Source organism: Caloenas nicobarica, chromosome 5, assembly GCF_036013445.1.
Source record: "Caloenas nicobarica isolate bCalNic1 chromosome 5, bCalNic1.hap1, whole genome shotgun sequence".
NCBI classification, from domain to species: domain Eukaryota; kingdom Metazoa; phylum Chordata; class Aves; order Columbiformes; family Columbidae; genus Caloenas; species Caloenas nicobarica.
The window spans coordinates 42949260-42965441 of record NC_088249.1 but is presented as its reverse complement, the minus strand read 5'-3'; the positions used below and the strand labels follow the sequence as shown (position 1 = coordinate 42965441).

The following is a 16182-nucleotide window of genomic DNA, read 5'->3' as shown; positions in this document are numbered from 1 at the left end:
CCCATAAGTATGAGAAAACAAGGATGGGGTTTTAAGGACAGAATAATCCTAATTGCAACGCTGGCCATGAAATTTGCTGAAAAATTATCCTCCAAACTTTTCCTAAACTGACAAAATACAAAGCAGAGAATTGCACAAAGTGAATTTTAACATAAAAAATAATGCTGGGCAATGGCTAATGACTGCAGCAATATAGACGATTCTGCCTAAAAAAAGTAGCAAGAAGTGCGGTACCTGTAATACAGGTTGCAACAACTGAATAGAATAATAAAAAAATATAAATAATGAATCATAGAATTATAGACTGTCCTGAGTTGGAAGGGACCTACAAGGATCATTGAGTCCAATTCCTGTCCCTGCATATGAAAACTCCACAGTTGAAACTGAAAAACCCTACCTTCGTATGGTTTCTTTTTAGAAGTTTGCATTGTATTCTTGAAATTCTTACCATGCTCATATCTAAAAAACTTTCATGGACAAGACTTCATTGCTACCACATTATCTTCACAGTAGTAGTACGAAATTCACTCCCCACAAGCATCTTGGTATATGTTTTTCAGTTTTTAGTCTCTTGTTCATTTTTGAAATGCCATGATGCTTTTAACAGGTGGAAATACATATATAAGGCTGACACAGCAAATAATGTAACATATAAAGGACAAGTTGAGTAACACCAAGTTAATTCTGATTTGTTAAGTAGATAATACCTGTATGTTGATACTCACAGTATTTAAGTTAATGTTGTGACATCATCCTGGCATTTGCTGACTCTAACACTTCTGTTCCTTCTGCCTGTAGTCTCTCCAAACCAAAAGTCCTTCTGAAGATTTCTTTTTTATTCTCAGGCTTCTGAACAGAACAATACTGTCTTTTTCAAAACCTGCTTCAGTATTTTACTACTTGATCCTATTTCCCATCAGGTATAGAAATCTCTTTCATAGGCATCTTCGTTTCTCTGCTATGTCTGCAATGAATGCCAGGCTACTAAACAGCAGGATGGGATTATAACTACAAATGACTTCGCTGCACACTATATTTAAAAATTAAGCCAAGAGTTAAATATCTTCATGTGGATTTCACTAGGTATAACATTACCTATCCTACTAATATACTCTGCTGTGTCTATTTTATTGGTCCTAATTGTGATTGCAAGATTTTACAGTCTGTAATACTATCTCCCTGGAAAAGAAAACCCCTGTCACAACAAGACTTTTAAGTGCTTCTGTAACAGAATCAATAATTACAGACACCATTTTCCAATTTTCAGACAATAATCTATGTTATATAAATGCAGCTATGACAATAACTAATATATTCTTAAGATGAACTCTAAAGACTTTTTTTTCTGATTTTGGACAATCATATTTTCATAACAAGAAAAAAACTGTAGCAAGAGTTTAAAAATAATTAAATATAAATAATGTACTTTTAAGCTACAATTTAACTCAGGGCCAAAGGAAGGCTGAACTCTTCACTTATGCTGCAACGGGCAGACAATCTATATTAAGCAAACCCTCTTGAAAAAAGGACAAAGTGGGGGAAAAAAAAAAGAAACAGGAATATATTTAACAGTTTTCTTGGAACTGAATTCAATTACATTACCAGATATCTTCTAATTACAGCTTCCTTTATAGTATGCTGAAGACCTTTTTTTTTTTTTTACATATATAAGAAGATTTTACTTTCCAGAAACTATTTTCTATGTCAATAAGAGTTAATGAGAATTAGTTCATAGCAGGAAAAAAATGACAATCTTTTCTACCCATGGTTCAAAACAGGATCACAAATCGTCTTTTAAATTACTTGTAAAGCTACAGCAAAGTATGCTGTTCAGTTTCTCTGAGATCCAGAAAGCATCAATTTATATTTTATAAAGGATGTAAATTTCATATGAAGCAACAGTAAATACTGACTTGCAATGATAAAAAATGTTGGATGCCTAATTGCTAATTTAAGAAGTGGTAAAACTGAAAAAGAATTACAGTACTTTTGTCTGGTTTGCTGTTCATAACATCAGTGTAAATATATCGTCAATCAAAAAAAAAAGGGCAATTTATTTTACTTATGTCTCATGACATAGAGTTCTTACTAGGAAAGAATGTAATTGCTTTTGAAATATACCGAAATCTTTGCCTCATTACCCCTTGTGTTATTTTTAATTTGTCTCTACCAGTTTCATTTTTATTTCTGAATATTATAAGCTCAGAATATTTTTGATTCAAAGACTTCTAATCAGAAGAGGATTTAAAGTCAATTTTTAACCATTAGAAAATATCTTTTTCCAGAATTTATAACTATCTCTGACTCTTGATAGGATATTTGCAATGACCGCAAAGACATTATGCATAGCAAAGTTGGCTCAATCTCACAAATCTGTTTCTCTCCCTCTCCATCCCACCTCTCTCTATATATAAAGTGTTTTCCTTCGCTGTAAGATCGCCTGGTTAAATGGATTTGACTTCCATTTGTCTCTAAGACTTGCCTTCTTTTATTCCACTAACAGTTTTGTTCATAAAGTTAAGCACTGATCTGATACTTGAAAAAGTATTGCCATGTACTCAAAGACAACAACTCTTCAGTTATAACTTGTGTTTCTTTTCATGAATTGAATCACCTCACTCAAAAAGGTAAAATACACATTTTAAAAAAATGTGTCAACTTATTTTTCCTTTTGTTTTTCTGCAGTTCCAATCTCTTAAGCAACAGCAGGTAAATGACTGTTTCAAATGAAGGACTCTACTTGTGCTCATCCAAGGCACAGCTACTCCCTTGCTGATGGCTCTATTCAGGCTTCCTCATCCCAGCCTGTTTACTGTACACCAGACTGCACCTTCAACTGGGTCACCAAAATCATCATAACTTTCTATACTACACATGCAAAATAATAAAAGATTGAAACTGAGACAATCTATGGTTTCCAAGAACATATTTAATCTTGATTAAATGAAGACTCACTGATCAAGAATCAACCATATCCCATGAATAAATTATTACAGTAGTCAGCCAATCTCTCCACAAAAAACCAGACATTATTTCCAATCTGAATCGTCCAGCCACATTCTTTTTGTCTAAAAGTAGAAATTTTCCCATATAGAAATAGCTATAAGACGTGGTGGGATCAGCTTTTTAAACTTGCTTCATTTTTAAATTGAATGACGTTCTTTAACCTCTTACTGTAAAGCAGATTTTTCTGGCCTTGAATCAGTGCAGCTCTTTCTGAGAATCCTTTCCGATTTATCAACATCCATTCTGAAGGTCTGATAACAAAACTAGGCAGTGTGCTGCAGTCTGGCCATTGCTCTGCAAGGCAAAAATAACTTCTTGCTACTATTCAATAAACCTCCACTTAGGTATAAATAAAGATCACACTTCGCTCTCTTAGGTTACTGCATTGCTTTGAAAACCCAGATCTAATTCTTTAGAATACTAAGTTTATAGAATCATAGAATAGTTTGGGTTGGAAGGAACATTTGAAGGTCATCTAGTCCAACCTCCCAGCAATGAGCAGAGACGTCTTCAACCAGATCAGGTTGCTCAGAGCCCCATCCAGCCTGGCCTTGAATTTTTCCAGGGATGGGGCATCTGCCACCTCTCTGGGCAACTTGTGCCAGTGTTTTGCCACCTTCATTGAAAAAATTTATTCCTCCTATTTACTCTAGCCTGAATCTCCCCTCTTTTAGTTTAAAACCATTACCCATCTTTGCTTTGGTCTTCACCACACTCAAAGCCTAAAGGTCAGGAGTAACAACAAGAGGAGACATGTCCTCATAAGACATTGAACCTGGAACAGGGAGATTAATTCCCTGAAGTGGACCTAAATTGTGAATTTGGGCAAGACTTTCTAGCCCTCAGAGGCCTAGTTATCACAGTAGCCATCAGTTCTGGTTCTGCTGACAACATTGGAAATGCCAAGAGGCATGGAAAAACTTCTCAACCATGTTGCCTTTCCAGAGATGGTTTAGTTGAATCAACCTCGGTCTCAACTCTGCATGCAATCTCTAGTGTTGCCTCTTTCCTTACATTTAAATAAACCCGAACCTTTACTCTGAAAAAACTTATTTTCGTGTTGAATATTTAGAGCTAAAACATGGCTGTTCTTTTGTAGCCCTCACTTACATATCGTTAGAATTGCTCAAACCTTATTTATTCATTTAATTTGTACAGTGGTTGAAATAAATACGGAATTTAAAATCCAGAAACTAACAGAAGAACTACCATGAGTCAATGAAATACCAAAAAGGTGATGAGGTCATTGATTAAAATGTTCCCTTCAGCAAACAGTAAATGACAGCATGAATTCCCATTTGGCTCAGGAACTGAAGCCAGCACTGCTCACCTCGGTAGCTGCCAAAGAATCATTGATTATGAGGGGTGAAACTCTTTGCTTTAAGAGTTACCACTTTCTAAATATTTACTTATGTTTACATACACACATCTTCATAGAGAGCATCTTAAAAAGCACCTTCACAACAAAAAAAAATCTACACAGTATCAGCAGCTTTATTTCAAGATTAATGAAACTGAAACAAAGGGAAAATACAAGACACATTGCTGTTCTGCTCTTTTCTCTCAAATCCCCATTCCCCAGTATGCTTCACAGTAATACAAATCTGCTTGAATTAAAATGTAAATAATGAAAGTCAGTGTATAAGAAAGTATTAAGAATTAGAAATAGAAATTGATCCATTTTTTCTGCAAGATTTTATAAAGAAGAGTGAAATATGGGAGCAAAATGTAATTCATACAATTGTATGCAAGTTGAAGGGATTTTAGGATAATACTAAACATTCACCTGATTTACGTAAAAGAAAAACCACTGTCAAGGAAGATCTAGTTCATGGAATGAAACTTTTTTATTTATTGCAATTAATTCTGCAGAACTTTTTATGGTTTGAGTTCGCAATTTTCATTTGGTCCTTTTGATGACTGTTGCCTGATTGGTTTCAATAAATTAAAAATTAATTTTGTGTACCCACAGTATCCTTGTTCTTGAATTATACATATAAGCATATTAATTAATTCATATTTTAAGATTATAGTTCAAGGAATACTTAAAAGCTGGCACTACCATGAAGTGAAGAGCTCTGCCATTTTTGCCCTCCGGGTAGCCCTTCCTTAAAAGCATCCATTCATCAAACCATGGCTGGAGGCAGAAAAACCAATATTCAAAGGTAACTGCAGGAAACTTTGTTTCAGGCTTCCTTTTTCAAGTTGTCTTTCATCTTACTGGCTTGCAGGCCGTATGGGAAGGAGCACATGCTGTTATTTGAAACATGAAGCTGGATTCTTTACTTCCACATCCCTTCATTCCCTGACATCCAATGCAGATTTGACTTCTCATCATACATCAATCTGTCCTTTCTCTTAATGTGTTTTCTTTTCCCATTTATGGTATGGTTCTATTCTTTTATCTAGTTATTTTATAGCCCTCCTTCAATGTATTATTGGGGAATGCCACAAGGACACCATAAATCAGCAAGGAAAAAATGATAAGACGCCCACCTTGTTTTAGCATGTTGCAATGATAACAGAACATTATTACCTGGCAAGTAAAAATATTCATGTTCTATATAACCAACTACTTTAAAGAAAATTAATTAAAAAATAATGATAAATATGTCTTCACGAGTTATCTATGTTTTGGTTCGTATTACTAGAAAGTCATACATGCTTCTTATAGCAATTCCTACCTAAATTACTAATAAATAGTTTGGCCATAGATACCAAAGAAAAATGAACTACAACTATATTACAATTGCAGGCAAGGTATAATTTTAAAATTAAAAGAACATGAATAAAATCATCTCTTATTACGTTTTTTTTTCTCTAGAATAAGAGTATGAAAGTGAGTGAAACAAAGGAAAAGGAAAAATTATGCCACAGATTAAAATAAGTCCTGTATTTGCAAAAACCTGCAATAGAATTCTCATTCTTTTAACATATTTAAGCTAGAAAAACTGAACTTGACTTGTAGGAATACCATGTCAAAGGCAAAGAACAATTCCTGCCAGAGACGACAAGGCATGAGATGACCCCTAATTCTCGGCACAGGTGAGAACATGCCTTACTACTCTTGCCATCAGACTACCGTCAGTTTGCTTATTAAAATTCACCCTACTTCCCAAATTAAAAAAACATGATAATTTCTTCTGAAACAGACAAGATTAGCTTTTATGCCTAGTTAGGAGAGGACAAGACCAATAATATTTTAAATATATTTATATTATCAGCTCATATAAGCCTCTTAGTTCTTTGTAGAAGAGATTATTATCTAAATTGTTTTGCTGAAGACTGACTTCAGAAAACTCAAAACTTTATGTTGCTCATAAAACTAAAATAAAACTGTCAAGCAGAGGCAATTTAATTAAAAAGAAAGATAAATGTACAGATTTAAACAATTTTGTCATGAAGAACAATCTACTAAATTATTATCTATGCAGGTCTGCAAATTACATGGAAGTACTTCTTTAAGATGACGATACAGTTTTCTGGCTTTTTGGCCTGTTTCTGTAATTTACACAGTTATTTTGTTATAAGCATTCACTTGTACGAATATTTTTGATACATAAGTATAAAACAACATTAAAACCCATATATAGAGCATAATAAGTACACTATAGGAGAAAAATTTTGTTTATGAGAAATAGAAATGTATAAAAGTCAATGCATTTTTATACATTTATGTCGAAAATCCAGAAAATCCCATGCTGATTTCAGAAGCTGTAGAGAAAAAAAATGAAAGTTGTTGTTTTGTGGGAAAACTGTTTTTAATTACAGTTAAGAATTTCAGTCTTATTTGTCCCTGTTAAGGTACAGGGAATAAAAAAGAAAAGAACTCAAAATCTATATAAATTTAGAATGGCTTTAAAAACATACATTGAAATCTTCAGCAAGATAGAATGTCTTTCAAATTTACTGGCAATTAAGTATCCAGTGAGGATTCCTCCTGAAGCCAATTGAAGCTAGTCAAAGAGATCAATTGTCAGTGTCATTCTTCGTCAGTGATCATGCCATTGCAGAAGAGGAGCCTTTAATGCAGTTCATAGTGTGTGTGGCTGGCCAGTAGGCTAACCGCAGAAAGATTGTCCTTCACAGCTGGATGGAAGTGCGCAGGGAGGATTTCCAGAGCTGAGGAGCTGAGAGCTGCCAGGAGCCCGCAGCTCGCAAAGCAGTGACTGACGAGACCTCAGCAGAGTCAGGAGCAACAGCAGCCAATCCCCCACCCACCATGTATAAAAGATGCCCTTAGGGAGCACCAGCAACCAGGGCAGGCAAGCAGGGTGCGGCGCATCAGCAAGGGCGTGGTGTGGCAGTTTGCACGGAAGAGCATGCAGAAGGGCACTGAAGCTCTGCCAGCTCAACCAACAGAAAGCCATGGCCTCTCCAAGCTTTGCATCCACCACGACTGACGCCACTTCCCAGACAGAGCTGTGGTGGGAACATGCTGCCACCCCAGTGCCAGGCTGCAGGGTACCAGACAGCCGCAGTGAGCACACCCATGGGAGGGACATTCAGGTAGAGGAACTCCTCTGCTTAGTGAGAGCGCTCCAGGAGGACGTGGGTGGGTTTAGGAGTATCAGAGAGTATGAGAGAAAGATAGACTACTGGGATCCCACCCTACCTTCCCAGAGACAGGCCCAACAGGCAGACCGGACACATGATATGGAGGATTCCCTAACCTCTTTCCTCTTGGCTGAACAGAGTGACTTAAAGGACAGGGGGCAATGGCGAGAAGTTCCTGCTGAGCACATCAGGCACATCTTCTCTGTGACTACCCTACCTTCCCAGGTGCCCCTGCCTAATAGATTTGAGGCTCTACAAGAGGAAGCAAACAAGGACGATGGTTCACTCAGCTTGGAGGTGCCACTGAGGTTAAGTTGGCCTAGGCCTTGTGTCAAAACTAGTTCCACAAACAAAAAAAGACAGGTCTCTGTCACAGGAGGCTGCCTTCTGAAGGGAACAGAAGACTCAATATGCAGACCAGACCAACTTCTTAAGGAAGTCTGCTGCCTCCCCAGGGCTTGGGTTAAATATGGGAAGAGAAAACTTCCTAGTACAGCCCTCAGATTGTTATCCATTATTCATTTTTAAGGTAGTCAGAGACCAAGTTGCAACAAGAAGTCCAAGGGAAATCAAGAGAGACTTCAGGGCCTTGGGAGGACTGGTTAAGGGATCAGGAGCACAAGTGACGTTCTCCTCTATCTTTCCAATTGAGGGAAATGATGAGGGGAAAAAACAGAAAGACCCAGCAGATGAATACTTGGCTCCAAGCCTGGTATCACGCGCAGAATTTGAGGTTTTTTGATCATGGGTTGGTTTATGCGACACCAGGCCTGCTGGTGACAGACAAGTTACACCTGTCTCAAAGGGGAAACAGGATCGTTACACAGGAATTAGCAGGACTCATTGAAAAAGCTTTAAACTAGATCTGAAGGGAAAAAGGGATAAAACCAGGCTCACTAGAGATAAGCCTGGGGGCGGCATGCTCTTCGGTCTGCCCTCTCAGTGGAGGCAGGGGATGGAAAGCCGTGTGGCAGCAAAGACACAAGAGTTATTGATGCATTAGAAACCGCAGAAATGCCTGAGAATCACAGAATCACAGAATGTTAGGGATTGGAAGGGACCTCAAAAGATCATCTAGTCCAATCCCCCTGCCAGGGCAGGAACACCTAGGTGAGGTTACACAGGAAGGCGTCCAGGCGGGTTTTGAATGTCTCCAGAGAAGGAGAATCCACAACCTCCCTGGGCAGCCTGTTCCAGTGTTCCGTCACCCTCACTGAGAAGAAGTTTCTTCTCAAATTTAAGTGGAACCTCTTGTGTTCCAGCTTGAACCCATTACCCCTTGTCTTACTGTTGGTTGTCACCGAGAAGAGCCTGGCTCCATCCTCGTGACACCCACCCTTTATATATTTATAAACATTAATGAGGTCACCCCTCAGTCTCCTCTTCTCCAAGCTAGAGACCCAGCTCCCTCAGCCTTTCCTCATAAGGGAGATGCTCCACTCCCTTCATCATCTTCGTGGCCCTGCGCTGGACTCTCTCCAGCAGTTCCCTGTCCTTCTTGAACTGAGGGGCCCAGAACTGGACACAATATTCCAGATGAGGTCTCACCAGGGCAGAGTAGAGGGGAAGGAGAACCTCTCTCGACCTACTAACCACCCCCCTTCTAATACACCCCAGGATGCCATTGGCCTTCTTGGCCACAAGGGCACAGTGCTGACTCATGGTCATCCTGCTGTCCACCAGGACCCCCAGGTCCCTTTCCCCTACACTGCTCTCTAATAGGTCATTCCCCAACCTATACTGGAACCTGGGGTTGTTCCTGCCCAGATGTAAGACTCTACATTTTCCCTTGTTATAGTTCATTAAATTTTTCCCCGCCCAACTCTCTAGCCTGTCCAGATCTCGCTGGATGGCAGCACAGCCTTCTGGCATGTCAGCCACTCCTCCCAGCTTGGTGTTATCAGCAAACTTGCTGATAGTACACTCAATTCCCTCATCCAAGTCATTGATGAATATATTGAATAGTATTGGTCCCAGAACTGACCCTTGAGGCACTCCACTAGATACAGGCCTCCAACCAGACTCTGCCCCATTGACCATGACTCTCTGGCTTCCCTCCTTCAGCCAGTTTGCAGTCCACCTCACTACCCGATCATCCAGTCCACACTTCCTCAGTTTTGCCGTGAGGATGCTGTGGGAGACGGTGTCAAATGCTTTGCTGAAGTCAAGGTAGACCACATCCACTGCTCTGCCATCGTCAGTCCACCTTGTTACGTCTTCATAAAAGGCTATGAGGTTGGTCAAACACGACTTCCCCTTGGTGAAGCCATGTTGACTGTCCCTGATGACCCTCTTATCCTTGATATGTCTTAAGATGGCACCAAGGATAAGGTGTTCCATCACTTTCCCAGGGATGGAGGTGAGGCTGACCGGTCTATAGTTACCCGGGTCCTCCTTCTTGCCCTTTTTGAAGACCGGAGTGACATTTGCTTTCCTCCAGTCCTCAGGCACCTCTCCCGTTTCCCAAGACTTGGCAAAGATGATGGAGAGCAGTCCAGCAATGACTTCAGCCAGCTCCCTCAGCACCCGTGGGTGCATCCCATCTGGACCCATGGATTTATGGATGTCCAGATTGCTTAACTGGTCCCTAACCCAGTCCTCATCAACTGAGGCAAACTCCTCCATTGCCCTGCCTTCCTCTGGGGCCTCAGGGGCACGGGGCTCCTCAGGACAGCCTCCGGCAGAGTAGACAGCGACAAAGAAGGCATTCAGTAACTCTGCCTTCTCTTTATCTTCTGTCACCAGGGCACCCACCCCATTCATCAGTGGGCCTACATTGCCTCTGGTGTTAGTTTTATCTGCCATGTATTTGAAGAAGCTCTTTCTGTTGTCCTTGACCCCTCTTGCCAGGTTTAACTCTAAGGAGGCCTTAGCTTTCCTGGCTGCCTCCGTACATCCTCTGACAACAGCCTTATATTCTTCCCAAGTGGCCAGCCCCTCCTTCCATGATTTGTAAACCCTCCTCTTCCACTTGAGTTTGCCCAGCAGTTCCCACAGAATGGCCACAGAGGAATTAAAGCTTCTCTCCCCAGAAAGGTGGCAGGATCAATAGCCCAGCTGAAGTGCACCTATACCAATGCAAGCAGGATGGGCAAAAAACAGGAGCTGGAAGCCACTGTGCAGCAGAAAAACTATGATACAGTTGCCATCATAGAAACATGGTGGGATGACTCCCACAACTGGAGTGCTGCATTGGATGGCTATAAAAGTCCAGAAGGTAATAAGCAAGGAAGGACAGGAGGTAGGGTAGTCCTGTATGTTAGGGAGTGTTTTGATTGTCTAGAGCTTGATGAGGGTGACAATAGGGTTGAGTGTTTATGGGTAAGAATCAAGGGGAAGGCCAACAACCCAGATATCCTGGTGGGAGTCCATTACAGACCACCCAACCAGAGTGAAGAGGTAGACAAAATACTCTGCAGGCAGCTGGGAGAAGTCTCACGATTGCTAGCCCTTGTTCTCATGAGGGACCTCAACTTACCAGATGTCTGCTGGAAGTACAACACAGCAGAGAGGAAACAGTCTAGGAGGCTCCTGGAGTGTATGGAAGACAACTTCCTGACACAACTGGTCAGTGAGCCAACTAGAGAAGGTGCCCCACTGGACCTATTGCTTGTGAACAGCAAAGGACTTGTGGGCAATGTGATGGTCAGAGGTCGCTTTGGCTACAATGTTCATTTAATGATCGAGTTTTCTATTCTTGGAGAAGTAAGTGGTCAGCAGAACTGCTGCCTTGGACTTCCAAAGGACAGACTTTGACCTGTTTAGGAGGCTGGTTGGCAGAGTCCCTTGGGAGGCAGCTCTGAAGGGCAAAAGAGTCCAGGAAGGCTTCAAGAAGGAAATCTTAGAGGCACGCACAAGCAGGCTGTTCCCATGTGCCAAAAGACGAGCTGATGGGGAAGAAGACCGGCCTGGCTGAACAGAGAGTTGCAGCTGGAACTCCAGAAAAAAAAGAGAGTTTATGACCTTTGGAGGACAGGGAAGGAAACTCAGGATGACTACAAGGATGTTGTGAGGTTATGCAGGGAGTAAATGAGAAGGGCCAAAGCCCAACTAGAGCTGAAACTGGCTATCGTAGTAAAAGACAATCAAAATATTTCTATAAATACATTAACAACAAAAAGAGAGCTAAGGAGAATCTCCATCTTCTGTTGGATGCAGGGGGAAACAGTGAGAAAGGACAAGGAAAAAGATGAGGTACTTGATCTAGATGCAGAAACTAATTTTTAAAAAAACAACCTCTAGGGAACTAAAAGAAACATTATTTGTACTTCCATCAGCAAGAGCCCATATTTCAGGCAATCATGATCTGTTTTAACAGATTTTCATGAAAATATATAGTCTTTTTAAGCCATGTGTGCATAAATGCTCCACAACACTCGTTTACAGCTTATTTTGCTAAATGCAAGGCTCACGAAACTGTATGCAACTAAATTCTGTGGTCACATAAAGCAGCCCGCCCAGAACCATGCCCAGATGGCAGTTTCAGTTGCTAACTTTGCCAAACATGAATAAAGCTTTAGCTGAGGTTTTCAATGTCAGATTTCCATTTTGATTTATTTTTAGAAAACATTCAACCATTTCTAAGAATGAATTTTTGGAAAAAAAAGTCTTTCACAAAATCTGCCTGAATTTTCCAAGAAAAGTTTTGCAGCATCCTGAAGCTTTGATGAAGAGACATTATTTCAATGTGCAAATATTGATTCATTGCATAAACACACAAGTATGTTTACAGACCAATCTGTAAATTGGATTTTGTAAATCTGAAAAAATTAATTTGAGATCCCTAAGACTTCAAGAGTTAAAATCTTCAAGATTCCAAATGCACAGGGTATGCAGTCTCCTACTGAGAACACTGAAGATTTTGATATGTTCTGACTATCAACCACATGGAGAAAGATCCAAGATTCACCTGCAGGTATGAGGATTCATATGTATAACCAGAACAGGAGGAATTGACCCTTTGTAGGAATTTCTCTTTGACACAGCTTAGCCCTTACTTGTCTGCTCTTCCTGTACTTTAACCCTCTTCTAAAACAGCTGGTTCTGGATAGAGCCAGTTCATTAGGGTAAAAGATCAGCTTATTATTAGTTATAATCAACACTTCCCACAGTTGAACTAATTTACTAGCTTTGTCCAGATCACATCGTATATAGGGCAGGAGGACATCTACTCCAAACTTTTGCTCAAAACAGGCTCATCCATGAGATCAGAACAGGTTGCTCAGGGCTTCAGCCAGACAGGTCTTGAAAACCCCCAAAGATGGAGACTGCACATGCTCTTCAAGGAACTATGTTCATGATGAAAAAGTTTTGCTTTTAATCAGCATTGTTCTTGGTGTGGTATCTAAAATCAGGACTTGGAAATGTTCTTTAGTGTCAATAGAAGACAAAATATCAGCTTACTGAACTAGAGAGGTGTGCTTGCTTTGGTAAGGCAAGTACTGTTTCTGCATTTTATCCTAAACTACAGTTCCCTATAACATTTTGCCTTGCCCTGCCCTCCTCAGAATTCAGCAAGGTTATTGTACCTGAACCTTCTAAGAAGCCTACAAACAGCTAAGTTGAGGAATACTTTGAAGTAGAAAAACATTTGTAAAACCTTTTCCACAGTGTGTCGTGGTTTAACCTGAGCTTGCAATACAACCAAGATAGCTGCTCGCTCATCCCCTACCCTCCCTCCATCCACCACCAACAGGGGAGAGAATCAAAAGGGAAAGGAGAAACTTCGATTGAGATAAACACAGTTTAATAACAAAATACTAATACACTACTAGTAAATATATATATAAAATAGAAATAAAAGATACTCAAGGCAATTCCTCACAAGCTCTGTCCACAATTGAGCAGTCAGTCCCAGCAAGCCACACCTGGTCCTAACACCAATACCAGAGAGAGAAAAGAGGAAAAAGGCAGAAAAGCCCAGAGGCCTCTGCAAAATGGCAAAAGGCTGGGCTAAACATTGCAATCAAACTTCCTGGCTACCCCCAGAATGAGAGAGAGAGAGAACCAGAGAGATCGGAAGAGCCAAAACTGGAAGGTCTCAACTCCCCTTAAATAATTAGCATGACACTAATGTGATGGAATACTCTTATTGATCAGTCTGGATGCCAGTCAAGCTCTGCCCCATCTCTGCCCTGCCTTCCTCAGCAGCTGTAAGCATCACCCTCAGAATGTCCTTGGCTCTCACACCAGAGCAATTAAAAACATTAGCTCTGTGCTGGGGTGTTATCTGCTTGTTCTCAAACTAAGTCCAAATAATGAGTGCGTTAGCTACGAAAAAGAAAAGTTTCTAACTACACAAAGAAAATTAACCCTTTTTCGGTCAAACCAGCACACAGAGACAACAGTGGACAATACGAGATCTCATTGACACTTTGACATATACAATGTGTGGGATCAAGGAAACTTCTGCGAAGTTCAATTTTTGTTATGACTGGACTCAAATAGGCCCGGGGCTGAACTGCCCACTGCATAGGCAATTCTCCTTCCTCTACATATTCTCAAAGGCACAATTCCTCACTAAACTGCTAATCAGCCAGATAACAAAGATCTTCAAGAACTATTGGATCCAACATGCATAAGAAATGTTACTGATTCTCTAGGAAAAAAAAAATACACATGAAACAAACAAAATATCACACTGGTCTCAGAAAAACAACAAACCATAGCGTAGAATGCAACTCCCAAGAATTTTCAGTAAAATAACTATAAAGCAATCATTCAAGTAGTACAATTGTTGAAGATACAGACACTTCCACTATATATAACTAGAAATCCTTGAAAGGTATCAGTTCTGCCTGTAATAGGCTTGAGGACTCGAATAATTTAAGAAACTATGAGAGGCACAATCACTATGGAATGACAACTGAAACCTGAGACACTTGTTAGAACAGATAATTTTTCCCTGTCTGGAAGTGGCTATGATACTGGCCACATGTTCCACCATTTCAAAGACAGAAAAACAGATGAAGTGAAGGAAGGAACTCCTGCCTTTTTTTTTTTTTCCATCTCCACATTCATGCTAATTTCCAAGCCCAGTGACTAGTTCAAAGTCCTCCTGAAACTTAGGATAACCCTGTACCTATCAGAAATGTGGGAAGGGGAGTATTTCTTGTGGCTCTAGTGTACAGTGTACAGCCTCTGATGACTTGGAGATCTGGCCATTCTTGCCTGCATCTAACTTTACACACCATTCAAAATTTGTGTATTGGGGATAGGCAACAGAAGAGGAAGAATGAAGATGGTGCAGGGGAAACCAGTTTCTGTCAACCCAGAATTGAAAAGCTCTGCTTGCTGTCCAAACGGACAAACTGTATATTGTCTCTATAGCACTGGGATAGTACTGGTCTGCAAGAGTCATGCTGTAGCTCTTGTAGTTCTAATGAGAAAACTGTATGCTAAAATAACACCTCATCAGCGCACTATCTCTTCCTGATGGGTGTAGTTTACATAATCATCTACTGAAAATCCCTACACAATTTTTAAATGTCCCAATGAAATCCAAGTCACAACTGTTGCTGCCAAATACATCCTGCAGGACATACTGGAGAGAAATTCTTGAGTCTATTCTTGAGTCTGTAGGCACATCTAACATAAATAATGAAAAGTATTAGTCCTTTTTATCTGTCCTTAAGCACAGAGCTACAGAGCCAAAATTCCTTTCTGGGATAAGATTAACATGCCACATGCTAACAATCAAAATTCACATCAGTGCTGATAAATAGATATAGCCTGAAAAGTGCTATGATATCTTCTTTACTGTTTCCCACTCTAAATTGTTTTTGTCCATACCTTAGGCCATTCTCTACCCACCGTTAGCTTATCTACTCATCCAATAATTATATGTATTATAATTGTCAACAATACAAAATATTTTTTAAATTAAAGTTTCATCTCTCTGTAACCCAATGGTTTAATTATGGGGTTTTTTAACAAAAATCTCCTTTTATCAATGAAGACATCTCACTAAATTTACCTAGTCATGGGTAAATCAGTTGTAATCTTTTTGATCAACTGTGTCTTCCCTGCATTTCTTGTAATATTTATAAACTCCCACTGTTATACCAGTTACAGACTTAGAAAAATTAAGTATGCTTAACAAAAGAGGAAGAGTCAATAAAATGTATGTTTTGAAAAGCTGACAACTGTTCACACAAAAATTGCCTGTGCAGAAACTTAATTTTAAAAAATTATTCCTAATATTTATCATAAATTGAGAGCAAAAAGTTAGCATACTGACAGCCATCTCCAGTTGTGCTGTATACCTACTCAATTTTGAGAAGTATCTGAAAAAAATTTTAAATACATAGAAAAAATACAAAACCATGGACATGTTAATAACTGTTTGAGATGCTGTGAGAATTTCATTAAAATGAGTGCTGTTTACTTTGAGACAAAATTATCTGATCCTCCAAACATGAATGCTCATCGAGTTATTCTAGCAAAATTGTTCAACCTAGTATAAGAATGCATCAACTTACTGACCTATAACATTGCCACTGTTTCTACAACCTGAATTTTGAGTCAGTTCAGTTTACATTAAAAGTTATTTCATTATTTTGTTGGTGTGTGAATGATTATTGGATACCATTTGCTATGTATTTCTTTTGCTTTATATTT

The 16182-nt window shown here is 39.6% G+C and overlaps 1 protein-coding gene across 2 annotated transcripts in view; it reads right to left on the bottom strand.

Moving 5' to 3' along the window:
• Positions 1-16182, bottom strand: part of FUT8 (fucosyltransferase 8) — a 139249-nt gene that overhangs the window by 29354 nt on the left and 93713 nt on the right. The gene's annotated exons all lie outside the window — the stretch shown is intronic.